Source organism: Chiloscyllium plagiosum, unplaced genomic scaffold (assembly GCF_037043375.1).
Source record: "Chiloscyllium plagiosum isolate Xiang-an unplaced genomic scaffold, Cpla_swu_hap1 HiC_scaffold_102, whole genome shotgun sequence".
NCBI lineage: Eukaryota > Metazoa > Chordata > Chondrichthyes > Orectolobiformes > Hemiscylliidae > Chiloscyllium > Chiloscyllium plagiosum.
Genome location: NW_028270241.1, coordinates 1 through 27,178, shown reverse-complemented (window position 1 = coordinate 27,178; position 27,178 = coordinate 1). Strand labels below are relative to the sequence as shown.

General features: G+C 53.5%; 1 long non-coding RNA gene across 5 annotated transcripts; it reads right to left on the bottom strand.

Moving 5' to 3' along the window:
• Positions 1-23,314: 23,314 nt before the first annotated feature.
• LOC148134084 (uncharacterized) lies at positions 23,315-27,118 on the bottom strand. Of its 5 annotated transcripts, XR_015755924.1 has the most exons (4): positions 26,981-27,118; positions 25,074-25,303; positions 24,852-24,925; positions 24,549-24,753 (listed from the first exon to the last, which is right to left on the bottom strand). It is a non-coding gene; the product is annotated as an uncharacterized LOC148134084 (long non-coding RNA). The 5 variants fall into 5 exon arrangements; XR_015755928.1 differs by lacking the exons at positions 24,549-24,753; positions 24,852-24,925 and adding an exon at positions 23,315-23,849; XR_015755927.1 differs by lacking the exon at positions 24,852-24,925 and having other exon boundaries at positions 24,551-24,775.
• Between the last annotated feature and the right edge of the window lie 60 nt (positions 27,119-27,178).

Genomic DNA, 27,178 nt, shown 5'->3' with positions numbered 1-27,178 from the left:
GTGTGTATCTGTGTCTCTCTGTCTCAGTATCTCCCTCTGTCTATCGGTGTGTATCTGTGCCTCTCTGTCTCTGTGTCTCCCTCTGTCTATCTGAGTGTGTCTGTGTCTCTGTGTCTCCCTCTGTCCATCTGTGTGTGTCTGTGTCTCTCTGTCTCTGTGTCTCCCTCTGTCTATCTGTGTGTATCTGTGTCTGTCTGTCTCTGTGTCTCCCTCTGTCTATCTGTGTGTATCTGTGTCTGTCTGTCTGTCTCTGCGTCTCCCTCTGTCCATCTGTGTGTATCAGTATCCGTCTGTTTCTGTGTCTCCCTCTGTCTCTCTGTCTGTGTCTGTGTCTCCCTCTGTCCATCTCAGTGTATTTGTGTCTGTCTGTCTGTCTCTGTGTCCCACTGTCTATCTTTGTATATCTGTGTCTGTCTGTCTCTGTATCTCCCTCTGTCTCTGTGTCTCCCTCTGTCTATCAGTGTGTATCTGTGTCTCTCTGTCTCCATGTCTCCCTCTGTCTATATGTGTGTATCTGTGTCTGTCTGTCTCTGTATCTCCCTGTGTCTATCTGTGTGTATCTGTGTCTGTCTGTCTCTGTGTCTCCCTCTGTCTATCTGTGTGTATGTGTATCTGTCTGTCTCTGTGTCTGCCTCAGTCTATCTGTGTGTATCTGTGTCTCTCTGTCTCTGTGTCTCCCTGTCTCTGGGTCTCCCTCTGTCTATCTGTGTGTATCTGTGTCTGTCTATCTCTGTGTCTCCCTCTGTCTATCCCTGTGTATCTCTGTCTGTCTGTCTCTGTGTCTCCCTCTCTCTATCTGTGTGTATCTCTGTCTGTCTGTCTCTGTGTCTCCCTCTGTCTATCTGTGTGTATCTGTGTCTGTCAGTCTCTGTGTCTCCCTCTCTCTATCTGTGTGTATCTGTCTCTCTGTCGCTGTGTCTCCCTCTGTCTATCTATGTGTATCTGTGTCTCTCTGTCTCTGTGTCAACCTCTGTCTATCTGCGTCTCTCTGTCTCTGTGTCTCCCTCTGTCTATCTGTGTGTATCTCTGTCTGTCTGTCTCTGTGTCTCCATCTGTCCATCTGTGTGTATCTGTGTCTGTCTGTATCTGTGTCTCCCTCTGTCGATCTGTGTGTATCTGTGTCTCTGTGTCTGTCTCTGTGTCTCCCAGTGTCTGTCTGACTCTGTGTCTCCCACTGTCTCTTTGTGTCTGTCTGTCACTGTGTCTCCCTCTGTCTATCTGTGTCTGTCTCTCTCTGTGTCTCCCTCTGTATGTCTGTGTGTATCTGTGACTGTCTGTCTCTGTGTCTCCCTCTGACTATCTTTGTGTCCCTTTGTATGTCTGTTTCTGTGTCTCCCTCTGTCTATCTGTGTGTATCTGTGTCAGTGTCTCTGTGTCTCCCTCTGTCTATCTGTGTGTATGTGTATCTGTCTGTCTCTGTGTCTGCCTCAGTCTATCTGTGTGTATCTGTGTCTCTCTGTCTCTGTGTCTCCCTCTGTCTATCTGTGTGTATCTGTGCCTGTCTGTCTCTGTGTCTCCCTCTGTTTCTCTGTGTGTATCTGTGTATGTCTCTGTGTCTGTGTCTCCCTCTGTCTATCTGTGTGTATCTGTATCCGTCTGTTTCTGTGTCTCCCTCTGTCTCTCTGTGTGTATCTGTATCTGTCTGTCTCTGTGTCTCCCTCTGTCTATCTGTGTGTATCTGTGTCCGTCGGTCTCTGTGTCTTCCTCTATCTGTGTGTATCTGGGTCTGTCTGTCTCTGTGTCTCCCACTGTCTATCTGTGTATATCTGTGTCTGTCTGTCTCTGTGTCTCGCTCTGTCTATCTGTGTGTATCTGTGTGTGTCTCTGTGTCTCCCTCTATCGATCTGTGTGTATCTGTGTCTCTTTGTCTCCCTCTGTCGCTCTGTGTGTATCTGTGTCTGTCTCTCTCTCTCTGTGTCTCCCTCTGTCGCTCTGTGTGTATCTGTGTCTGTCTCTCTCTCTCTGTGTCTCCCTCTGTCTATCTGAGTGTATCTGTGTTTGTGTCTCTGTGTCTCCCTCTGTCTATCTGTGTGTATCTGTGTCTGTCAGTATCTATGTCTCCCTCTCGCTATCTGTGTGTATCTGTGTCCGTCTGTCTCTTTGTCTCCCTCTGTCTCTCTGTGTGTATCTGTGTCTCTTTGTCTCTGTGTCTCCCTCTGTCTATATGTGTGTATCTGTGTCTCTCTGTCTCTGTGTCTCCCTCTGTCTATCTGTGTGTATCTGTGTCCGTCGTTCTCTGTGTCTCCCTCTGTCTATCTGTGTGTATCTGTGTCTGTCTGTCTCTGTGTCTCCCTCTGTCTATCTGTATGTATCTGTCTGTCTGTGTCTGTGTCTCCCTCTGTCTATCTGTGTGTACCTGTGTCTCTCTGTCTCTGTGTCTCCCTCTGTCCATCTGTGTGTATCTGGGTCTGTCTGTCTCTGTGTCTCCCACTGTCTATCTGTGTATATCTGTGTCTGTCTGTCTCTGTGTCTCCCTCTGTATGTCTGTGTGTATCTGTGACTGTCTGTCTCTGTGTCTCCCTCTGACTATCTTTGTGTCCCTTTGTATGTCTGTTTCTGTGTCTCCCTCTGTCTATCTGTGTGTATCTGTGTCAGTGTCTCTGTGTCTCCCTCTGTCTATCTGTGTGTATGTGTATCTGTCTGTCTCTGTGTCTGCCTCAGTCTATCTGTGTGTATCTGTGTCTCTCTGTCTCTGTGTCTCCCTCTGTCTATCTGTGTGTATCTGTGCCTGTCTGTCTCTGTGTCTCCCTCTGTTTCTCTGTGTGTATCTGTGTATGTCTCTGTGTCTGTGTCTCTCTCTGTCTATCAGTGTGTATCTGTGTCTGTCTGTCTGTCTCTGTGTCTCCCTCTGTCTATCTGTGTGTATCTGTATCCGTCTGTTTCTGTGTCTCCCTCTGTCTCTCTGTGTGTATCTGTTTCTGTCTGTCTCTGTGTCTCCCTCTGTCTATCTGTGTGTATCTGTGTCTCTCTGTCTCTGTGTCTCCCTCTGTCTATCTGTGTGTATCTGTGTCCGTCGGTCTCTGTGTCTCCCTCTATCTGTGTGTATCTGGGTCTGTCTGTCTCTGTCTCCCACTGTCTATCTGAGTATATCTGTGTCTGTCTGTCTCTGTGTCTCGCTCTGTCTATCTGTGTGTATCTGTGTCTGTCTCTGTGTCTCCCTCTATCGATCTGTGTGTATCTGTGTCTGTCTGTCTGTCTCTGTGTCTCCCTCTGTCTATCTGTGTGTATCTGTGTCTCTCTGTCTATCTGTGTGTATCTGTGTCTGTCAGTATCTATGTCTCCCTCTCGCTATCTTTGTGTATCTGTGTCCGTCTGTCTCTGTGTCTCCCTCTGTCTATCTGTGTGTATCTGTGTCTGTCTGTCTCTGTGTCTCCCTCTGTCTATCTGTGTGTATCTGTGTCCGTCGGTCTCTGTGTCTCCCTCTATCTGTGTGTATCTGTGTCTGTGTGTATGTGTCTGCCTCTGTCTGTCTGTGTGTATCTGTGTGTGTCTGTTTCTGTGTCTCCCTCTGTCTATCTGTGTGTATCTGTGTCTGTGTGTCTGTGTCTCCCTCTGTCTATCTGTGTGGATGTGTATCTGTGTCTCTCTGTCTCTGTGTCTCCCTCTGTCTATCTGTGTCTGTCTCTCTCTATGTCTTCCTCTGTCTATCTGTGTGTGTCCCTATCTCTCTGTCTCTGTGTCTCCCTCTGTCTATATGTGTGTATCTGTGTCTGTCTGTCTCTGTGTCTCCCTCTGTCTATCTGTATGTGTCCGTGTCTCACTGTCTCTGTGTCTCCCTCTGTCTATCTGTGTGTATTTGTGTCTGTCTGTCTCTGTGTCTCCCTCTGACTATCTGTGTGTATTTGTGTCTGTCTGTCTGTCTCTGTGTCCCACTGTCTATCTGTGTATATCTGTGTCTGTCTGTCTCTGTGTCTCCCTCTGTCTCTGTGTCTCCCTCTGTCTATCAGTGTGTATCTGTGTCTGTCTGTCTCTGTATCTCCCTCTGTCTATCTGTGTGTATCTGTGTCTCTCTGTCTCTGTGTCTCCCTCTGTCCATCTCAGTGTATTTGTGTCTGTCTGTCTGTCTCTGTGTCCCACTGTCTATCTGTGTATATCTGTGTCTGTCTGTCTCTGTGTCTCCCTCTGTCTCTGTGTCTCCCTCTGTCTATCAGTGTGTATCTGTGTCTGTCTGTCTCTGTATCTCCCTCTGTCTATCTGTGTGTATCTGTGTCTGTGTCTCTGTGTCTCCCTCTGTCTATCTGTGTGTATCTGTGTCTGTCTGTCTCTGTGTCTCCCTCTGTCTATCTGTGTGTATCTGTGTCTGTCTGTCTGTCTCTGTGTCTCCCTCTGTCTATCTGTGTGTATGTGTATCTGTCTGTCTCTGTGTCTGCCTCAGTCTATCTGTGTGTATCTGTGTCTGTCTGTCTGTCTCTGTGTCTCCCTCTGTCTATCTGTGTGTATCTGTGTTTGTGTCTCTGTGTCTCCCTCTGTCGATCTGTGTGTATCTGTGTCTCTGTGTCTGTCTCTGTGTCTCCCAGTGTCTGTCTGACTCTGTGTCTCCCACTGTCTCTCTGTGTCTGTCTGTCACTGTGTCTCCCTCTGTCTATCTGTGTCTGTCTCTCTCTGTGTCTCCCTCTGTCTGTCTGTGTGTATCTGTGACTGTCTCTGTGTCTCCCTCTGTCTATCTTTGTGTCTCTTTCTCTGTCTGTTTCTGTGTCTCCCTCTGTCTATCTGTGTGTATCTGTGTCAGTGTCTCTGTGTCTCCCTCTGTCTATCTGTGTGTATGTGTATCTGTCTGTCTCTGTGTCTGCCTCAGTCTATCTGTGTGTATCTGTGTATGTCTCTGTGTCTGTGTCTCTCTCTGTCTATCAGTGTGTATCTGTGTCTGTATGTCGCTGTGTCTCCCTCTGTCTATCTGTGTCTGTCTGTCTCTGTGTCTCCCTCTGTCTATCTGTATGTATCTGTGTCTGTCTGTCTGTCTCTGTGTCTCCCTCAGTCTATCTGTGTGTATCTGTGTCCGTCGGTCTCTGTGTGTCCCTCTATCTGTGTGTATCTGGGTCTGTCTGTCTCTGTGTCTCGCTCTGTCTATCTGTGTGTATCTGTGTCTCCCTCTGTCGATCTGTGTGTATCTGTGTCTCTTTGTCTCCCTCTGTCTATCTGTGTGTATCTGTGTCTGTCATTCTCTGTGTCTCCCTCTGTCTATCTGAGTGTATCTGTGTTTGTGTCTCTGTGTCTCCCTCTGTCGATCTGTGTGTATCTGTGTCTCTCTGTCTCCCTCTGTCTATCTGTGTGTATCTGTGTCTGTCAGTATCTATGTCTCCCTCTCGCTATCTGTGTATATCTGTGTCCGTCTGTCTCTGTGTCTCCCTCTGTCTATCTGTGTTTATCTGTGTCTCTCTGTCTCTGTGTCTCCCTCTGTCTATCTGTGTCTGTCTCTCTCTATGTCTTCCTCTGTCTATCTGTGTGTGTCCCTATCTCTCTGTCTCTGTGTCTCCCTCTGTCTATATGTGTGTATCTGTGTCTGTCTGTCTCTGTGTCTCCCTCTGTCTATCTGTATGTGTCCGTGTCTCACTGTCTCTGTGTCTCCCTCTGTCTATCTGTGTGTATTTGTGTCTGTCTGTCTCTGTGTCTCCCTCTGACTATCTGTGTGTATTTGTGTCTGTCTGTCTGTCTCTGTGTCCCACTGTCTATCTGTGTATATCTGTGTCTGTCTGTCTCTGTGTCTCCCTCTGTCTCTGTGTCTCCCTCTGTCTATCAGTGTGTATCTGTGTCTGTCTGTCTCTGTATCTCCCTCTGTCTATCTGTGTGTATCTGTGTCTCTCTGTCTCTGTGTCTCCCTCTGTCCATCTCAGTGTATTTGTGTCTGTCTGTCTGTCTCTGTGTCCCACTGTCTATCTGTGTATATCTGTGTCTGTCTGTCTCTGTGTCTCCCTCTGTCTCTGTGTCTCCCTCTGTCTATCAGTGTGTATCTGTGTCTGTCTGTCTCTGTATCTCCCTCTGTCTATCTGTGTGTATCTGTGTCTCTCTGTCTCTGTGTCTCCCTCTGTCCATCTCAGTGTATTTGTGTCTGTCTGTCTGTCTCTGTGTCCCACTGTCTATCTGTGTATATCTGTGTCTGTCTGTCTCTGTGTCTCCCTCTGTCTCTGTGTCTCCCTCTGTCTATCAGTGTGTATCTGTGTCTGTCTGTCTCTGTATCTCCCTCTGTCTATCTGTGTGTATCTGTGTCTGTGTCTCTGTGTCTCCCTCTGTCTATCTGTGTGTATCTGTGTCTGTCTGTCTCTGTGTCTCCCTCTGTCTATCTGTGTGTATCTGTGTCTGTCTGTCTGTCTCTGTGTCTCCCTCTGTCTATCTGTGTGTATGTGTATCTGTCTGTCTCTGTGTCTGCCTCAGTCTATCTGTGTGTATCTGTGTCTGTCTGTCTGTCTCTGTGTCTCCCTCTGTCTATCTGTGTGTATCTGTGTTTGTGTCTCTGTGTCTCCCTCTGTCGATCTGTGTGTATCTGTGTCTCTGTGTCTGTCTCTGTGTCTCCCAGTGTCTGTCTGACTCTGTGTCTCCCACTGTCTCTCTGTGTCTGTCTGTCACTGTGTCTCCCTCTGTCTATCTGTGTCTGTCTCTCTCTGTGTCTCCCTCTGTCTGTCTGTGTGTATCTGTGACTGTCTCTGTGTCTCCCTCTGTCTATCTTTGTGTCTCTTTCTCTGTCTGTTTCTGTGTCTCCCTCTGTCTATCTGTGTGTATCTGTGTCAGTGTCTCTGTGTCTCCCTCTGTCTATCTGTGTGTATGTGTATCTGTCTGTCTCTGTGTCTGCCTCAGTCTATCTGTGTGTATCTGTGTATGTCTCTGTGTCTGTGTCTCTCTCTGTCTATCAGTGTGTATCTGTGTCTGTATGTCGCTGTGTCTCCCTCTGTCTATCTGTGTCTGTCTGTCTCTGTGTCTCCCTCTGTCTATCTGTATGTATCTGTGTCTGTCTGTCTGTCTCTGTGTCTCCCTCAGTCTATCTGTGTGTATCTGTGTCCGTCGGTCTCTGTGTCTCCCTCTATCTGTGTGTATCTGGGTCTGTCTGTCTCTGTGTCTCGCTCTGTCTATCTGTGTGTATCTGTGTCTCCCTCTGTCGATCTGTGTGTATCTGTGTCTCTTTGTCTCCCTCTGTCTATCTGTGTGTATCTGTGTCTGTCATTCTCTGTGTCTCCCTCTGTCTATCTGAGTGTATCTGTGTTTGTGTCTCTGTGTCTCCCTCTGTCGCTCTGTGTGTATCTGTGTCTCTCTGTCTCCCTCTGTCTATCTGTGTGTATCTGTGTCTGTCAGTATCTATGTCTCCCTCTCGCTATCTGTGTATATCTGTGTCCGTCTGTCTCTTTGTCTCCCTCTGTCTCTCTGTGTGTATCTGTGTCTCTTTGTCTCTGTGTCTCCCTCTGTCTATATGTGTGTATCTGTGTCTGTCTGTCTCTATGTCTCCCTCTGTCTATCTGTGTGTGTCCCTATCTCTCTGTCTCTTTGTCTCCCTCTGTCTATCTGTGTGTATCTGTGTCTCTTTGTCTCAGTGTCTCCCTCTGTCTATCTGTATGTGTCCGTGTCTCTCTGTCTCTTTGTCTCCCTCTGTCCATCTGTGTGTATCTATGTCTGTCTGTCTCTGTGTCTCCCTCTGTCTATCTGTGTTTATCTGTGTCTCTCTGTCTCTGTGTCTCCCTCTGTCTATCTGTGTCTGTGTCTCTCTGTGTCTCCCTCTGCCTATCTGTGTGTATTTGTGTCTGTCTGTCTCTGTCTCTCCCTCTGACTATCTGTGTGTGCCCATGTCTCTCTGTCTCTTTGTCTCCCTCTGTCTATCTGTGTGTATCTGCGTCTGTCTGTCTCTGTGTCTCCCTTTGTCTATCTGTTTGTGTCTGTGTCTCTCTGTCTTTGTGTCTCCCTCTGTCTCTGTGTGTGTATCTGTGTCTCTCTGTTTCTGTGTCTCCCTTTGTCTATCTGTGTGTGTCTGTTTCTCTCTGTCTCTGTGTCTCCTCTGTCTATCTGTGTGTATCTGTGTCTGTCTGTCTGTCTCTGTGTCTCCCTCTGTCTATCTGTGTGCATCTGTGTCTGTCTGTCTCTGTGTCTCCCTCTGTCTATCTGTGTGTATCTGTGTCTCTCTGTCTCTGTGTCTCCCTCTTTCTATCTGTGTGTATCTGTGTCTGTCTGTCTCTGTGTCTCCCTCTGTCTATCTGTGTGTATCTGTGTCTGTCTCTGTGCCTCCCTCTGTCTATCTGTGTGTATCTGTGTCTGTCTGTCTCTGTGTCTCCCTCTGTCTATCTGTGTGTATCTGTGTTTGTGTCTCTGTGTCTCTCTCTGTCTATCTGTGTGTATCTGTGTCTGTCTGCTTCTGTGTCTCCCTCTTTCTATCTGTGTGTATCTGTGTCTGTCTGTCTCCCTCTGTCTATCTGTGTTTGTGTCTCTGTGTCTCCCTCTGTCTATCTGTGTGTATCTGTGTCTCTCTGTCTCTGTGTCTCCTTTTGTCTATCTGTGTGTATCTGTGTCCGTCTGTCCCTGTGTCTCTCTCTGTCTCTCTGTGTCTATCTGTGTTTCTCTGTCTCTGTATCTCCCTCTGTCTATCTGTGTGTATCTGTGTTTGTGCCTATGTGTCTCCCTCTGTCTCTCTGTGTGTATCTGTGTCTGTCTGTGTCTGAGTCTCCCTCTGTCTATCTGTGTGTATCTGTGTTTGTGTTTCTGTATCTCCCTCTGTCTATCTGTGTGTATCAGTGTCTGGCTGTTTCTGTGTCTCCCTCTGTTTATCTGTGTGTATCTGTGTCTGTCTGTCTGTCTCTGTGTCTCCCTCTGTCTATCTGTGTGTTTCTGTGTCCGCCTGTCACTTTGTCTCCCTCTATCTCGCAGTGTGTATCTGTGTCTCTCTGTCTCTGTGTCTCCCTCTATTATCTGGGTGTATCTGTGTCTGACTGGCCCTGTGTCTCCCTCTGTCTATCTGTGTGTACCTGTGTCTCTCTCTCTCTTTGTCTCTCTCTGTCCATCTATGTGTATCTATGCCTGTCTGTCTCTGTATCTCCCTCTGTCTATCTGTGTGTACCTGTGTCTGTATGTCTCTCTGTGTCTCCCTCTGTCTATCTCTGTCACTCTGTCTCTGTGTCTCCCTCTGTCTATATGTGTGAATCTGTGTCTCTCGGTTTCTGTGTCTCCTTCTGTCTATCTGTGTGTATCTGTGCCTGTCTGTCTCCGTGTCTCCCTCTGTCTATCTGTGTGTGTCTGTGTCTGAGTGTCTGTCTCTGGGTCTCCCTCTGTCTATCGGTGTGTATCTGTAACTACACCCACACACTCGGTCCCCGTAACTACTCCCACACACTCGGTCCTCGTAACTATACCCACACACTCGGTCCCTGTAACTACTCCCACACACTCGGTCCCTGTAACTACTCCCACACACTCGGTCCCTGTAACTACTCCCACACACTCGGTCCTCGTAACTATACCCACACACTCGGTCCCTGTAACTACTCCCACACACTCGGTCCCTGTAACTACTCCCACACACTCGGTCCCTGTAACTACACCCACACACTCGGTCCCTGTAACTACTCCCACACACTCGGTCCCTGTAACTACACCCACACACTCGGTCCCTGTAACTACTCCCACACACTCGGCCCCTGTAACTACTCCCACACACTCGGTCCCCGTAACTACACCCACACACTCGGTCTCTGTAACTACTCCCACACACTCGGTCCCTGTAACTACACCCACACACTCGGTCCCTGTAACTACACCCACACACTCGGTCTCTGTAACTACACCCACACACTCGGTCCCCGTAACTACTCCCACACACTCGGTCCCCGTAACTACACCCACACACTCGGTCCCTGTAACTACACCCACACACTCGGTCCCTGTAACTACTTCCACACACTCGGTCCCTGTAACTACACCCACACACTCGGTCCCTGTAACTGCACCCACACACTCGGTCCCTGTAACTACACCCACACACTCGGTCCCTGTAACTACACCCACACACTCGGTCCCTGTAACTACTCCCACACACTCGGTCCCTGTAACTACACCCACACACTCGGTCCCTGTAACTACACCCACACACTCGGTCCCTGTAACTACTCCCACACACTCGGTCCCTGTAACTACACCCACACACTCGGTCCCTGTAACTACACCCACACACTCGGCCCCTGTAACTACACCCACACACTCGGTCCCCGTAACTACACCCACACACTCGGTCTCTGTAACTACTCCCACACACTCGGTCCCTGTAACTACACCCACACACTCGGTCCCTGTAACTACACCCACACACTCGGCCCCTGTAACTACACCCACACACTCGGTCCCTGTAACTACACCCACACACTCGGTCCCTGTAACTACTCCCACACACTCGGTCCCTGTAACTACACCCACACACTCGGTCCCTGTAACTACACCCACACACTCGGTCCCTGTAACTACTCCCACACACTCGGTCCCTGTAACTACACCCACACACTCGGTCCCTGTAACTACACCCACACACTCGGCCCCTGTAACTACACCCACACACTCGGTCTCTGTAACTACACCCACACACTCGGTCCCCGTAACTACACCCACACACTCGGTCCCTGTAACTACACCCACACACTCGGTCCCTGTAACTACTCCCACACACTCGGTCCCTGTAACTACTCCCACACACTCGGTCCCTGTAACTACACCCACACACTCGGTCCCTGTAACTACACCCACACACTCGGTCTCTGTAACTACTCCCACACACTCGCTCCCTGTAACTACTCCCACACACTCGGTCCCTGTAACTACACCCACACACTCGGTCCCCGTAACTACACCCACACACTCGGTCCCTGTAAATACTCCCACACACTCGGTCCCTGTAACTACTCCCACACACTCGGTCCCTGTAACTACACCCACACACTCGGTCCCTGTAACTACAACCACACACTCGGTCCCTGTAACTACTCCCACACACTCGCTCCCTGTAACTACTCCCACACACTCGGTCCCTGTAACTACACCCACACACTCGGTCCCCGTAACTACACCCACACACTCGGTTCCTGTAACTACTCCCACACACTCGGTCCCTGTAACTACTCCCACACACTCGGTCCCTGTAACTACTCCCACACACTCGGTCCCTGTAACTACAACCACACACTCGGTCCCTGTAACTACACCCACACACTCGGTCCCTGTAACTACTCCCACACACTCGGTCCCTGTAACTACTCCCACACACTCGGTCCCTGTAACTACACCCACACACTCATCCCTGTAACTACTCCCACACACTCGGTCCCTGTAACTACACCCACACACTCGGTCCCTGTAACTACTCCCACACACTCGGTCCCTGTAACTACACCCACACACTCGGTCTCTGTAACTACACCCACACACTCAGTATCTATAACTACTCCCACACACTCGGTCCCTGTTACTACTCCCACACACTCGGTCCCTGTAACTACTCCCACACACTCGGTCCCTGTAACTACACCCACACACTCGGCCCCTGTAACTACACACACACACTCGGTCCCTGTAACTACACCCACACACTCGGTCCCTGTAACTACTCCCACACACTCGGTCCCCGTAACTACACCCACACACTCGGTCCCTGTAACTACTCCCACACACTCGGTCCCTGTAACTACACCCACACACTCGGTCCCTGTAACTACTCCCACACACTCGGTCCCTGTAACTACACCCACACACTTGGTCCCTGTAACTACACCCACACACTCGGCCCCTGTAACTACACCCACACACTCGGTCCCTGTAACTACACCCACACACTCGGTCCCTGTAACTACTCCCACACACTCGGTCCCTGTAACTACACCCACACACTCGGTCCCTGTAACTACACCCACACACTCGGTCCCTGTAACTACTCCCACACACTCGGTCCCTGTAACTACACCCACACACTCGGTCCCTGTAACTACACCCACACACTCGGTCTCTGTAACTACACCCACACACTCGGTCCCCGTAACTACACCCACACACTCGGTCCCTGTAACTACACCCACACACTCGGTCCATGTAACTACTCCCACACACTCGGTCCCTGTAACTACTCCCACACACTCGGTCCCTGTAACTACTCCCACACACTCGGTCCCTGTAACTACACCCACACACTCGGTCCATGTAACTACTCCCACACACTCGGTCCCTGTAACTACTCCCACACACTCGGTCCCTGTAACTACTCCCACACACTCGGTCCCTGTAACTACACCCACACACTCGGTCCCTGTAACTACACCCACACACTCGGTCCCTGTAACTACTCCCACACACTCGGTCCCTGTAACTACACCCACACACTCGGTCTCTGTAACTACACCCACACACTCGGTCCCCGTAACTACACCCACACACTCGGTCCCTGTAACTACACCCACACACTCGGTCCCTGTAACTACTCCCACACACTCGGTCCCTGTAACTACTCCCACACACTCGGTCCCTGTAACTACACCCACACACTCGGTCCCTGTAACTACACCCACACACTCGGTCCCTGTAACTACTCCCACACACTCGGTCCCTGTAACTACTCCCACACACTCGGTCCCTGTAACTACTCCCACACACTCGGTCCCTGTAACTACACCCACACACTCGGTCCCTGTAACTACAACCACACACTCGGTCCCTGTAACTACTCCCACACACTCGCTCCCTGTAACTACTCCCACACACTCGGTCCCTGTAACTACACCCACACACTCGGTCCCCGTAACTACACCCACACACTCGGTTCCTGTAACTACTCCCACACACTCGGTCCCTGTAACTACTCCCACACACTCGGTCCCTGTAACTACTCCCACACACTCGGTCCCTGTAACTACAACCACACACTCGGTCCCTGTAACTACACCCACACACTCGGCCCCTGTAACTACACCCACACACTCGGTCCCTGTAACTACTCCCACACACTCGGTCCCTGTAACTACTCCCACACACTCGGTCCCTGTAACTACACCCACACACTCGGTCCCTGTAACTACTCCCACACACTCGGTCCCTGTAACTACTCCCACACACTCGGTCCCTGTAACTACAACCACACACTCGGTCCCTGTAACTACACCCACACACTCGGCCCCTGTAACTACACCCACACACTCGGTCCCTGTAACTACTCCCACACACTCGGTCCCTGTAACTACACCCACACACTCGGTCCCTGTAACTACTCCCACACACTCGGTCCCTGTAACTACACCCACACACTCGGCCCCTGTAACTACACACACACACTCGGTCCGTGTAACTACACCCACACACTCGGTCCCTGTAACTACTCCCACACACTCGGTCCCCGTAACTACACCCACACACTCGGTCCCCGTAACTACACCCACACACTCGGTCCCTGTAACTACACCCACACACTCGGTCTCTGTAACTACACCCACACACTCGGTCCCCGTAACTACTCCCACACACTCGGTCCCTGTAACTACACCCACACACTCGGTCCCTGTAACTACACCCACACACTCGGTCCCTGTAACTACACCCACACACTCGGTCTCTGTAACTACACCCACACACTCGGTCCCCGTAACTACACCCACACACTCGGTCCCTGTAACTACACCCACACACTCGGTCCCTGTAACTACACCCACACACTCGGTCCCTGTAACTGCACCCACACACTCGGTCCCCGTAACTACTCCCACACACTCGGTCCCCGTAACTACTCCCACACACTCGGTCCCTGTAACTACACCCACACACTCGGTCCCTGTAACTACACCCACACACTCGGTCCCTGTAACTACACCCACACACTCGGTCCCTGTAACTGCACCCACACACTCGGTCCCCGTAACTACACCCACACACTCGGTCCCTGTAACTACTCCCACACACTCGGTCCCTGTAACTACACCCACACACTCGGTCCCTGTAACTACACCCACACACTCGGTCCCCGTAACTACACCCACACACTCGGTCCCTGTAACTACACCCACACACTCGGTCCCTGTAACTACTCCCACACACTCGGTCCCTGTAACTACACCCACACACTCGGTCCCCGTAACTACTCCCACACACTCGGTCCCTGTAACTACACCCACACACTCGGTCCCTGTAACTACACCCACACACTCGGTCCCCGTAACTACACCCACACACTCGGTCTCTGTAACTACACCCACACACTCGGTCCCCGTAACTACACCCACACACTCGGTCCCTGTAACTACACCCACACACTCGGTCCCTGTAACTACACCCACACACTCGGTCCCTGTAACTACTCCCACACACTCGGTCCCTGTAACTACACCCACGCACTCGGTCCCTGTAACTACTCCCACACACTCGGTCCCTGTAACTACACCCACACACTCGGTCCCTGTAACTACACCCACACACTCGGTCCCTGTAACTACACCCACACACTCGGTCCCTGTAACTACTCCCACACACTCGGTCCCTGTAACTACACCCACACACTCGGTCCCTGTAACTACACCCACACACTCGGTCCCTGTAACTACACCCACACACTCGGTCCCTGTAACTACACCCACACACTCGGTCCCTGTAACTACTCCCACACACTCGGTCCCTGTAACTACTCCCACACACTCGGTCCCTGTAACTACTCCCACACACTCGGTCCCTGTAACTACTCCCACACACTCGGTCCCTGTAACTACACCCACACACTCGGTCCCTGTAACTACACCCACACACTCGGTCCCTGTAACTACACCCACACACTCGGTCCCTGTAACTACACCCACACACTCGGTCCCTGTAACTACTCCCACACACTCGGTCCTCGTAACTATACCCACACACTCGGTCCCTGTAACTACTCCCACACACTCGGTCCCTGTAACTACTCCCACACACTCGGTCCCTGTAACTACACCCACACACTCGGTCCCTGTAACTACTCCCACACACTCGGTCCCTGTAACTACACCCACACACTCGGTCCCTGTAACTACACCCACACACTCGGTCCCTGTAACTACACCCACACACTCGGTCCCTGTAACTACTCCCACACACTCGGTCCCTGTAACTACTCCCACACACTCGGTCCCTGTAACTACACCCACACACTAGGTCCCTGTAACTACTCCCTACTCTAGCCTTCAGTCTCCTTCCTACTCTCCCTCTCCCTGCGCTCATCAATCTCTCTATCCTCCCGGATCTCTTTCCCATCCTGAACTTTCCCCTTTTCCTCTCTGCCACTCCCATCTCCCTCACTATTCCCTACTTCCATGCTCCTTCTCCCTATCTCCTTTTGTTACCTGAACCTCTCTCTCACCCTCTCTGTCTGTGCGTCTCTCTCTCCCTCTGTCTGGCTCTCTCTCTCTTCTCTGTTACTCTCTCTTTGACTGTTTTCTCTCTCTCTGTCCCTTTCTCTTTCTCTGTCTCTCTCACTCTCTGTATGTCTGTTTCTCTCTCACTCTGTCTCTCTCACTCTCTGTGTGTCTGTTTCTCTCTCACTCTCTGTGTGTCTGTTTCTCTCTCACTCTGTCTCTCTCTCTCACTCTCTGTGTGTCTGTTTCTCTCTCACTCTGTCTCTCTCAATCTCTGTGTGTCTGTTTCTCTCTCACTCTCTCTCTCTCACTCTCTGTGTGTCTGTTTCTCTCTCACTCTCTCTCTCTCACCCTCTGTGTCTGTTTCTCTCTCACTGTCTCTCTCTCTCACTCTCTGTGTGTCTGTTTCTCTCTCACTCTGTCTGTCTCACTCTCTGTGTGTCTGTTTCTCTCTCACTCTGTCTCTCTCTCTCACTCTCTGTGTGTCTGTTTCTCTCTCACTCTGTCTGTCTCTCACTCTCTGTGTGTCTCTTTCTCTCTCACTCTGTCTCTCTCTCTCTCACTCTCTGTGTGTCTCTTTCTCTCTCACTCTGTCTCTCTCTCTCACTCTCTGTGTGTCGGTTTCTCTCCCTCTCTGTCTCTCTCTCACTTTGTATGTGTCTGTTTCTCTCTCTCTCTGTCTCTCTCACACACACTGCGTTCCTCTCTCTATCTCTGTTTCCTCTCAGAGACCCCCTCCCTCCCTCTGCACTTCAGCCTGGCCTCCCCAAACTCCAGACCCTGGTGGTGGTGGAGGTGGGCGGTGTGTTGGGGGGGGGGGGGGGGGGGGGTGGAGACTCTGTCCCAGGCCCAGGCCCCGAACCAGGTTGGGAAGGCTGGGCCGCTATGTGAATGCAGGAGATTGTGGCTGTCGCCGTCGGAGAGCTGCTGAGCTGTGAGTGTTAGGGGGCGGTGAGTCGTGACAGAAGCTGGTTTTGGGATGGGGGGGGGGGGGGGGGGTGTAGGATTGGGGGTGGGGGCGGTGTTTGTGGTTCTTGCTGACCTACATTTTACGCACACACACACACGCCGATCGGAAACGCCGCTCGGGATCGTGAACGCACATGCAATGAGTCAGCGCGGCTGATGGGAATCTAGGGCTCCGCAGGTCAAAGGTCACAGCAAACCGCGCAGCGCCAACCCCTCCCGGCTCCCAGTACAACCCCCTCCCTATCCCCGTCAGCCCCCTACACCCCCCTCCCTATCACTGTAACCCCCTACAACCCCTCCCTATCTCTGTAACCCCCTACACCCCCCTCCCTATCCCCGTCACCCCCCTACACCCCCCTCCCTATCCCCGTCACCCCCTACACCCCCTCCCTGTCTCTGTAACCCCCTACACCCCCTCCCTATCTCTGTAACCCCCTACACCCCCCTCCCTATCACTGTAACCCCCTACACCCCCCTCCCTATCTCCGTAACCCCCTACACCCCCCTCCCTATCCCCGTCAACCCCTACACCCCCTCCCTATCTCTGTAACCCCCTACACCCCCTCCCTATCCCCGTCACCCCCTACACCCCCTCCCTATCTCTGTAACCCCCTCCACCCCCTCCCTATCTCTGCAACCCCCTACACCCCCTCCCTATCCCTGTAACCCCCTACACCCCCTCCCTATCTCTGTAACCCCCCTACACCCCCTCCCTATCTCTGTAACCCCCTCCACCCCCTCCCTATCTCTGTAACCTCCCTACACCCCCTCCCTATCTCTGTAACCGCCTACACCCCCTCCCTATCTCTGTAACCCCCTCCACCCCCTCCCTATCTCCGTCACCCCCCTACACCCCCCTCCCTATCTCTGTAACCCCCCTCCACCCCCTCCCTATCTCTGTAACCCCCCTACACCCCCTCCCTATCTCTGTAACCCCCTCCACCCCCTCCCTATCTCCGTCACCCCCCTACACCCCCCTCCCTATCTCTGTAACCCCCCTACAACCCCCTCCCTATCTCCGTCACCCCCCTACACCCCCCTCCCTATCTCTGTAACCCCCCTACACCCCCCTCCCTATCTCTGTAACCCCCCTACACCCCCCTCCCTATCTCTGTAACCCCCCTACACCCCCCTCCCTATCTCTGTAACCCCCCCACGCCCCCCTCCCTATCTCTGTAACCCCCTACACCCCCTCCCTATCTCTGTAACCGCCTACACCCCCTCCCTATCTCTGTAACCCCCTCCACCCCCTCCCTATCTCCGTCACCCCCCTACACCCCCCTCCCTATCTCTGTAACCCCCCTACACCCCCCTCCCTATCTCTGTAACCCCCCTACACCCCCCTCCCTATCACTGTAACCCCCTACACCCCCCTCCCTATCTCTGTAACCCCCCTACACCCCCCTCCCTATCTCCGTCACCCCCCTACACCCCCCTCCCTATCACTGTAACCCCCTATACCCCCCTCCCTATCTCCGTCACCCCCCTACACCCCCCTCCCTATCTCTGTAACCCCCCCACGCCCCCCTCCCTATCTCTGTAACCCCCTACACCCCCTCCCTATCTCTGTAACCCCCTCCACCCCCTCCCTATCTCTGCAACCCCCTACACCCCCCTCCCTATCTCTGTAACCCCCTACACCCCCTCCCTATCCCTGTAACCCCCTACACCCCCCTCCCTATCTCTGTAACCCCCCTACACCCCCCTCCCTATCTCTGTAACCCCCCTACACCCCCCTCCCTATCTCTGCAACCCCCTACACCCCCCCTCCCTATCTCTGTAACCCCCTACACCCCCTCCCTATCTCTGTAACCCCCTACACCCCCTCCCTATCTCTGTAACCCCCCTACACCCCCTCCCTATCTCTGTAACCCCCCTACACCCCCTCCCTATCTCTGTAACCCCCCTACACCCCCCTCCCTATCTCTGTAACCCCCCTACACCCCCCTCCCTATCTCTGCAACCCCCTACACCCCCTCCCCATCTCTGTAACCCCCTACACCCCCTCCCTATCTCTGTAACCCCCCCACACCCCCCTCCCTATCTCTGTAACCCCCTACACCCCCCTCCCTATCTCTGTAACCCCCCCACACCCCCCTCCCTATCTCTGTAACCCCCTACACCCCCCTCCCTATCTCTGTAACCCCCTACACCCCCCTCCCTATCTCTGTAACCCCCCTACACCCCCCTCCCTATCTCTGCAACCCCCTACACCCCCCTCCCTATCTCTGTAACCCCCTACACCCCCCTCCCTATCTCTGTAACCCCCCTACACCCCCTCCCTATCTCTGTAACCCCCCTACACCCCCTCCCTATCTCTGTAACCCCCTACACCCCCCTCCCTATCTCTGTAACCCCCTCCACCCCCTCCCTATCTCTGTAACCCCCTACACCCCCTCCCTATCTCTGTAACCTCCTTCCAGAGGGAGTGACGAAGGCATTGAGTTAGAATCCCCTCCAGTGGTAAAACAGGCCCTTCAGCCTCTCAAGTCCGTACCGACCCTCCGCAGTGTAACCCACCCTGACCCATTCCCCTAACCAGCACATCCCTGGGCACTACAGGACAATTTCCCCATGGCCAATCCACCCTAACCTGCACATCCCTGGGCACTACGGGACAATTTCCCCATGGCCAATCCACCCTAACCTGCACATCCCTGGGCACTACAGGACAATTTCCCCATGGCCAATCCACCCTAACCTGCACATCCCTGGGCACTACGGGACAATTTCCCCACGGCCAATCCACCCTAACCTGTACATCCCTGGGCACTACGGGACAATTTCCCCACGGCCAACCCACCCTAACCTGCACATCCCTGGGCACTACGGGACAATTTCCCCACGGCCAACCCACCCTAACCTGCACATCCCTGGACACTACGGGACAATTTCCCCACGGCCCACCCACCCTAACCTGTACATCCCTGGGCACTACGGGACAATTTCCCCACGGCCAATCCACCCTAACCTGCACATCCCTGGGCACTACGGGACAATTTCCCCACGGCCAACCCACCCTAACCTGCACATCCCTGGACACTACGGGACAATTTCCCCACGGCCAACCGACCCTAACCTGTACATCCCTGGGCACTACGGGACAATTTCCCCACGGCCAATCCACCCTAACCTGCACATCCCTGGGTACTACGGGACAATTTCCCCACGGCCAACCCACCCTAACCTGCACATCCCTGGACACTACGGGACAATTTCCCCACGGCCAACCCACCCTAACCTGTACATCCCTGGGCACTACGGGACAATTTCCCCACGGCCAATCCACCCTAACCTGTACATCCCTGGGCACTACGGGACAATTTCCCCACGGCCAATCCACCCTAACCTGCACATCCCTGGGCACTACGGGACAATTTCCCCACGGCCAACCCACCCTAACCTGCACATCCCTGGGCACTACGGGACAATTTCCCCACGGCCAACCCACCCTAACCTGCACATCCCTGGGCACTACGGGACAATTTCCCCACGGCCAATCCACCCTAACCTGTACATCCCTGGGCACTACGGGACAATTTCCCCACGGCCAATCCACCCTAACCTGCACATCCCTGGGCACTACGGGACAATTTCCCCACGGCCAACCCACCCTAACCTGCACATCCCTGGGCACTACGGGACAATTTCCCATGGCCAATCCACCCTAACCTGCACATCCCTGGGCACTACAGGACAATTCCCCACGGCCAACCCACCCTAACCTGCACATCCCTGGGCACTACGGGACAATTTCCCCATGGCCAATCCACCCTAACCCGCACATCCCTGGACACTATGGGACAATTTCCCCATGGCCAATCCACCCTAACCTGCACATCCCTGGGCACTACGGGACAATTTCCCCATGGCCAATCCACCCTAACCCGCACATCCCTGGACACTACGGGACAATTTCCCCACGGCCAACCCACCCTAACCTGCACATCCCTGGGCACTACGGGACAATTCCCCACGGCCAATCCACCCTAACCTGCACATCCCTGGGCACTACGGGACAATTTCCCCATGGCCAATCCACCCTAACCTGCACATCCCTGGGCACTACGGGGCAATTTCCCCACGGCCAACCCACCCTAACCTGCACATCCCTGGGCACTACGGGACAATTTCCCCACGGCCAATCCACCCTAACCTGCACATCCCTGGACACTACGGGACAATTTCCCACGGCCAATCCACCCTAACCTGCACATCCCTGGACACTACGGGACAATTTCCCCACGGCCAACCCACCCTAACCTGCACATCCCTGGACACTATGGGACAATTTCCCACGGCCAATCCACCCTAACCTGCACATCCCTGGGCACTACGGGGCAATTTCCCCACGGCCAATCCACCCTAACCTGCACATCCCTGGGCACTACAGGACAATTTCCTCCGGACAGATGAGATTGATGGTGTATGGAGGGGATTGAGGGAGCGCGCAAGGGGATCGAGGGTGGGGGAGGAGGAAGGGATTGAGAGAGTGGAGAGGCTGTTGAGGGACCGAGGAGGGTATAGAGGGAGCAGGGAGGGGGATGGAGGGACTGCGGTGGGGGTTGATGGAGCACAGAGGGGTTTGAGGTACTGCGGGGTGAGGGTGGAGGGTGTGCGGTGGGGGTTGAGGGAGCAGGGAGGTGGTTGAGGGACCGAGGATGGAGTTCAGGGAGCGGGATGGAGGGAGGGTATTGAGGGAGCAGGGAGGGGGATGGAGGAGTGCGGTGGGGGTTGAGGGACGGAGGAGCGGGTTCAAGGAGCGGGCAGGTGTTTGAGGGAGGGTATTGAGGGAGCGGGGAGGGAGATGGAGGGAGGGTATTGAGGGAGCAGGGAGGGGGATGGAGGGAGTGCGGTGGGGGTTGAGGGACGGAGGAGCGGGTTCAAGGAGCGGGCAGGTGTTTGAGGGAGGGTATTGAGGGAGCGGGGTGGGGGATGGAGGGAGTGTGGTGGGAGTGAGGAATGCCATGTGGTGTGGGAGGGAGTGTCCCCACCCTCCGTTATACCCGAGGGAGGATAAGAACCCAGGCCCACGAGTGATTCTGAGTGGGCCTATCGGGTGAGGAGGTCCCCCTGACCTTATTGTAGCTGTCAGTAAAGGCCTGAGTCCTAGCGATGACCCCGAGCCTGGATACAGGGAGTCCGTCACTGGGCCTTGGCTCCTTGTGACTCCACACTCACTCAGGTAACCTCGGTCAGCGCAGAACCAAGAGGCTCCATCTCCGGCCTAGTGCTGATCCCTGCCTCACACTGAGAGCCTGTTCCCTCAACAAACTGGGAAATTCAGACCCAGGCTCCATCTCCGGCCTATTGTCGATCCCAGCCTTCCACTGAGAGCCTGTCCCCCCCACAAACTGGGAAATTCAGGCCCAGGCTCCATCTCCGGCCTAGTGCTGATCCCTGCCTCACACTGAGAGCCTGTCCCCTCAACAAACTGGGAAATTCAGACCCAGGCTCCATCTCCGGCCTAGTGCTGTTCCCAACCTCCCACTGAGAGCTCCTACTCCCACACACTGGGAAATCCAGGCCCAGGCTCCATCTCTGGCCTAGTGCTGATCCCAACCTCCCACTGAGAGCCTGTCCCCCCCCAGCAGAGCAAGATAGTTCAGGCCCAGGCTTCTCTTTTGGCAAGGCCGGTCGATCCTGGTTGGCTTCCAGACAGACACAGGAGGGTAGGTTCTGCTCAGGCCTGGTCTCTCAGGCCGAATGCTGATCAGTCACTTGGGAAGAGGGAATGAGAGCTTTGTCCCCCTCACCAACCCCACACACACAGACCTGAGAACATCAGGCCATGCTCCACCTTCAGCCTCCCACCACGGACATCACTCCTGGCGTGAAGAATTGAGATTAGTCCCCACGTGCAGAAAATAGGAAATTTAGGCCCAGGCTCCAAGTCGGGCCTACTACTGATACACATGGCCGTGTTAATATTAGTTCTGCCCACGACTGACGTCTCCATGACTAGAGTTGTCCAGCACAGAAACAGACCCTTCGGCCCACCCCGTCCGTGCTGACCCAGATATCCCTAACCTAACCCAGTCCCTGTTTGCCAGCACGTGGCCCCTATCCCTCTAAACCCTTCCTGTTCCCCTCCCCATCCCCCTTTTCAATGTTGGCATTGCCCCGGCCCACACACGCACCACCCTCTGGGGGATAAAGTTACCCCTTTTCAATCTTTCCCTCTTCCCCCTCTAGTTCTGGATTCTCCCCCACCCCAGGGGGAAAAGACCTTGTCTATTTACCCTCTCCATGTCCCCCTCATGATGTTATAAACCTCTATAAGGTCACCCCCTCAGTCTCCCCCACCCCAGGGGAAAAGACCTTGTCTATTTACCCTATCCATGTCCCCCCTCATGATGTTATAAACCTCTATAAGGTCACCCCCTCAGTCTCCCCCACCCCAGGGGGAAAAGACCTTGTCTATTTACCCTATCCATGTCCCCCCTCATGATGTTATAAATCTCTATAAGGTCACCTCCTCAGTCTCCGACGCTCCAGGGAAAACAGACCCAGCCTCTCCAACACCCTCGTAAATCTTTTCCGAACCCTTTCCCAACATCCTTCCTGTCGCGGGGAGAGCGGAATTTGACGCAGTATTCCAAACGCGGCCTCACCAATACGGCCGCCAACATGGCGTCCCTGTGTTAAAATGGCCCCTCAGCTGCCCGTTCCCCTCCTGATGTGTTCACGTCCCTCCCGCGCCTCCTCACTGTCACCCCTCGCTGCATCGAATTTCTGCTCAGGACTCAAACCGCGATCGATCGATGGAGGGAGTGTTTTCTTCTGGAGAGCGTAATCCACAATACCTCACCGTCGCTCAGAGCCCCGTCGTCTCACGTCGCTGAGCTGCAGATTACAGCCCCCGGGCCAGTGAATCTGCCAAATTGAGGCCCAGGCTCCCGCCAGGGCCTAGTAAATTCAGCTGGCTGAGAGAGGGCCTAGCGCGCCTCGAGGAGCCTGACTGGGTGTGTTGCCAGCGGCAACCGCATGGTTCTCACAACGAGGTCGTCAAAGTGAGGTCAATAATTGACAAGGACAACTTTAAATAATGTTTATTTACTCTCTGGTGGCAAATTGGTGAAAATACGTACAATGGATTTTCATTAAGCCACACATGAGAAAAATCCTGACAATCGACAAAATGTTACAGATTAATCACACCGAGAAAGGGGGTGGGAGGGGGGACTGAGAGACACCAGTCAGTGTACAGATATCTCCCTGGGAGAGAGGGGAGTGAGAGACACCAGTCAGTGTACAGATATCTCCCTGAGAGAGAGAGAGGACTGAGAGACACCAGTCAGTGTACAGATATCTCCCTGAGAGAGAGAGAGGGGACTGAGAGACACCAGTCAGTGTACAGATATCTCCCTGAGAGAGAGAGAGGGGACTGAGAGACACCAGTCAGTGTACAGATATCTCCCTGAGAGAGAGAGAGGGGACTGAGAGACACCAGTCAGTGTACAGATATCTCCCGGAGAGAGAGAGAGGGGATTGAGAGACACCAGTCAGTGTACAGATATCTCCCTGAGAGAGAGGGGACTGAGAGACACCAGTCAGTGTACAGATATCTCCCTGAGAGAGAGAGAGGGGACTGAGAGACACCAGTCAGTGTACAGATATCTCCCTGAGAGAGAGAGGGGACTGAGAGACACCAGTCAGTGTACAGATATTAGATTAGATTAGATTACAGTGTGGAAACAGGCCCTTCGGCCCAACAAGTCCACACCGACCCGCCGAAGCGAAACCCACCCATACCCCTACATTTACCCCTTACCTAACACTACGGGCAATTGAGCATGGCCAATTCACCTGACCTGCACATCTTTGTGACTGTGGGAGGAAACCGGAGCACCCGGAGGAAACCCACGCAGACACGGGGAGAATGTGCAAACTCCACACAGTCAGTCGCCTGAGGCGGGAATTGAACCCGGGTCTCTGGCGCTGTGAGGCAGCAGTGCTAACCACTGTGCCACCGTGCCGCCCACCCTGAGAAAGAGGGGACTGAGAGACACCAGTCAGTATACAGATATCTCCCTGAGAGAGAGAGAGAGAGAGGGGACTGAGAGGCACCAGTCAGTGTACAGATATCTCGCTGAGAGAGAGGGGACTGAGAGACACCAGTCAGTGTACAGATATCACCCTGAGAGAGAGAGAGGGGACTGAGAGACACCAGTCAGTGTACAGATATCTCCCTGAGAGAGAGAGAGGGGACTGAGAGACACCAGTCAGTGTACAGATATCTCCCTGAGAGAGAGAGAGGGGACTGAGGGACACCTGTCAGTGTACAGATATCTCCCTGAGGGAGAGAGGGGACTGAGAGACACCTGTCAGTGTACAGATATCTCCCTGAGAGAGAGAGGACTGAGAGACACCAGTCAGTGTACAGATATCTCCCTGAGAGAGAGAGAGGGGACTGAGAGACACCAGTCAGTGTACAGATATCTCCCTGAGAGAGAGAGAGGGGACTGAGGGACACCTGTCAGTGTACAGATATCTCCCTGAGGGAGAGAGGGGACTGAGAGACACCTGTCAGTGTACAGATATCTCCCTGAGAGAGAGGGGACTGAGAGACACCAGTCAGTGTACAGATATCTCCCTGAGAGAGAGAGAGGGGACTGAGAGACACCAGTCAGTGTACAGATATCTCCCTGAGAGAGAGGGGGGACTGAGAGACACCAGTCAGTGTACAGATATCTCCCTGAGAGAAGGGGGACTGAGAGACACCAGTCAGTGTACAGATATCTCCCTGAGAGAGAGAGGGGACTGAGAGACACCAGTCAGTGTACAGATATCTACCTGAGAGCGGGGGAAGTGTGTATGTAACAGGACATGGTCCAGCGAGGGGATTGATTTTGTGCGGCACTCCGACCGTCCCTGAGAGGGGGGGGGGGGGATTTCCGGACAGGCGGATTGTGCGGCGATCAGGGAAGATTTGTTCGGTCGGTGTGCCCTGAAATCCACAGGCAGCGATGCTCAGGGGAGCAGGAAGGTTGGGGTTATCCTGTCGCCGGTCTCCTCGATAGGTCCTGAGGGCAAACAAGAGAGAGAGGGTGGGCAGAGGATAAACCAGGATACACCGCACTGTCTCTGGAATAGGGGGACAGTGTAGAGGGAGCTTTACTCTGTATCTAACCGTGCTGTCCCTGTCCCTGGGAGAGTCTGATGTGGGGACAGTGTAGAGGGAGCTTTACTCTGTATCTAACCCCGTGCTGTCCCTGCCCCTGGGAGTGTTTGATGAGGGGGCAGTGTAGAGGGAGCTTTACTCTGTATCTAACCCCGTGCTGTCCCTGTCCCTGGGAGTGTTTGGTGAGGGGACAGTGTAGAGGAAGCTTTACTCTGTATCGAACCCCGTGCTGTCCCTGTCCCTGGGAGTGTTTGATGGGGGGACAGTGTAGAGGGAGCTTTACTCTGTATCTAACCCCGTGCTGTCCCTGTCCCTGGGAGTGATTGATGGGGGGACAGTGTAGAGGGAGCTTTACTCTGTATCTAACCCCGTGCTGTCCCTGTCCATGGGATAGGGAGGGACAGTGTAGAGGAAGCTTTACTCTGTATCTAACCCCGTGCTGTCCCTGTCCCTGGGAGTGTCTGATGGGGGGATAGTGTAGAGGGAGCTTTACTCTGTATCTAACCCCGTGCTGTCCCTGTCCCTGGGATAGGGAGGGACAGTGTAGAGGGAGCTTTACTCTGTATCTAATGCTGTCCCTGTCCCTGGGAGTGTCTGATGGGGGGACAGTGTAGAGGGAGCTTTACTCTGTATCTAACCCCGTGCTGTCCCTGTCCCTGGGAGTGTTTGATGGGGGGACAGTGTAGAGGGAGCTTTACTCTGTATCTAACCCCGTGCTGTCCCTGTCCCTGGGAGTGATTGATGGGGGACAGTGTAGAGGGAGCTTTACTCTGTATCTAACCCCGTGCTGTCCCTGTCCATGGGATAGGGAGGGACAGTGTAGAGGAAGCTTTACTCTGTATCTAACCCCGTGCTGTCCCTGTCCCTGGGAGTGTCTGATGGGGGGATAGTGTAGAGGGAGCTTTACTCTGTATCTAACCCCGTGCTGTCCCTGTCCCTGGGATAGGGAGGGACAGTGTAGAGGGAGCTTTACTCTGTATCTAATGCTGTCCCTGTCCCTGGGAGTGTCTGATGGGGGGACAGTGTAGAGGGAGCTTTACTCTGTATCTAACCCCGTGCTGTCCCTGTCCCTGGGAGTGTTTGATGGGGGGGCAGTGTAGAGGAAGCTTTACTCTGTATCTAACCCCGTGCTGTCCCTGTCCCTGGGAGTGTTTGATGGGGGGGACAGTGTAGAGGGAGCTTTACTCTGTATCTAACCCCGTGCTGTCCCTGTCCCTGGGAGTGTTTGATGGGGGGGGACAGTGTAGATGGAGCTTTACTCTGTATCTAACCCCGTGCTGTCCCTGTCCCTGTCCCTGGGAGTGTTAGATGGAGGGACAGTGTAGAGAGAGCTTTACTCTGTATCTAACCCCGTGCTGTCCCTGTCCCTGTGAGTGTTTGATGGGGGGACAGTGTAGAGGGAGCTTTACTCTGTATCTAACCCCGTGCTGTCCCTGTCCCTGGGAGTTTTTGATGGGGGGGACAGTGTAGAGAAAGCTTTACTCTGTATCTAACCCCGTGCTGTCCCTGTCCCTGGGAGTGTTAGATGGGGGGACAGTGTAGAGGGAGCTTTACTCTGTATCGAACCTGAGTCACTTACTGGAGAAAGCTTTCCTGTCCTGTCTTTTCCGATGGATGATGGTGAGGGTGATCCCGAGGACCGTCAGGATTAACAACACACCAGCGATTCCCAGGATCAGGAAAGCCAGCTCTGGGAGTCTCAGCAATTCAGGACGTTCACCTGGGTACGTTGTCAAAGCAGGATTGGTCAGGTCAATTCATTCCCTCAGCACTGACC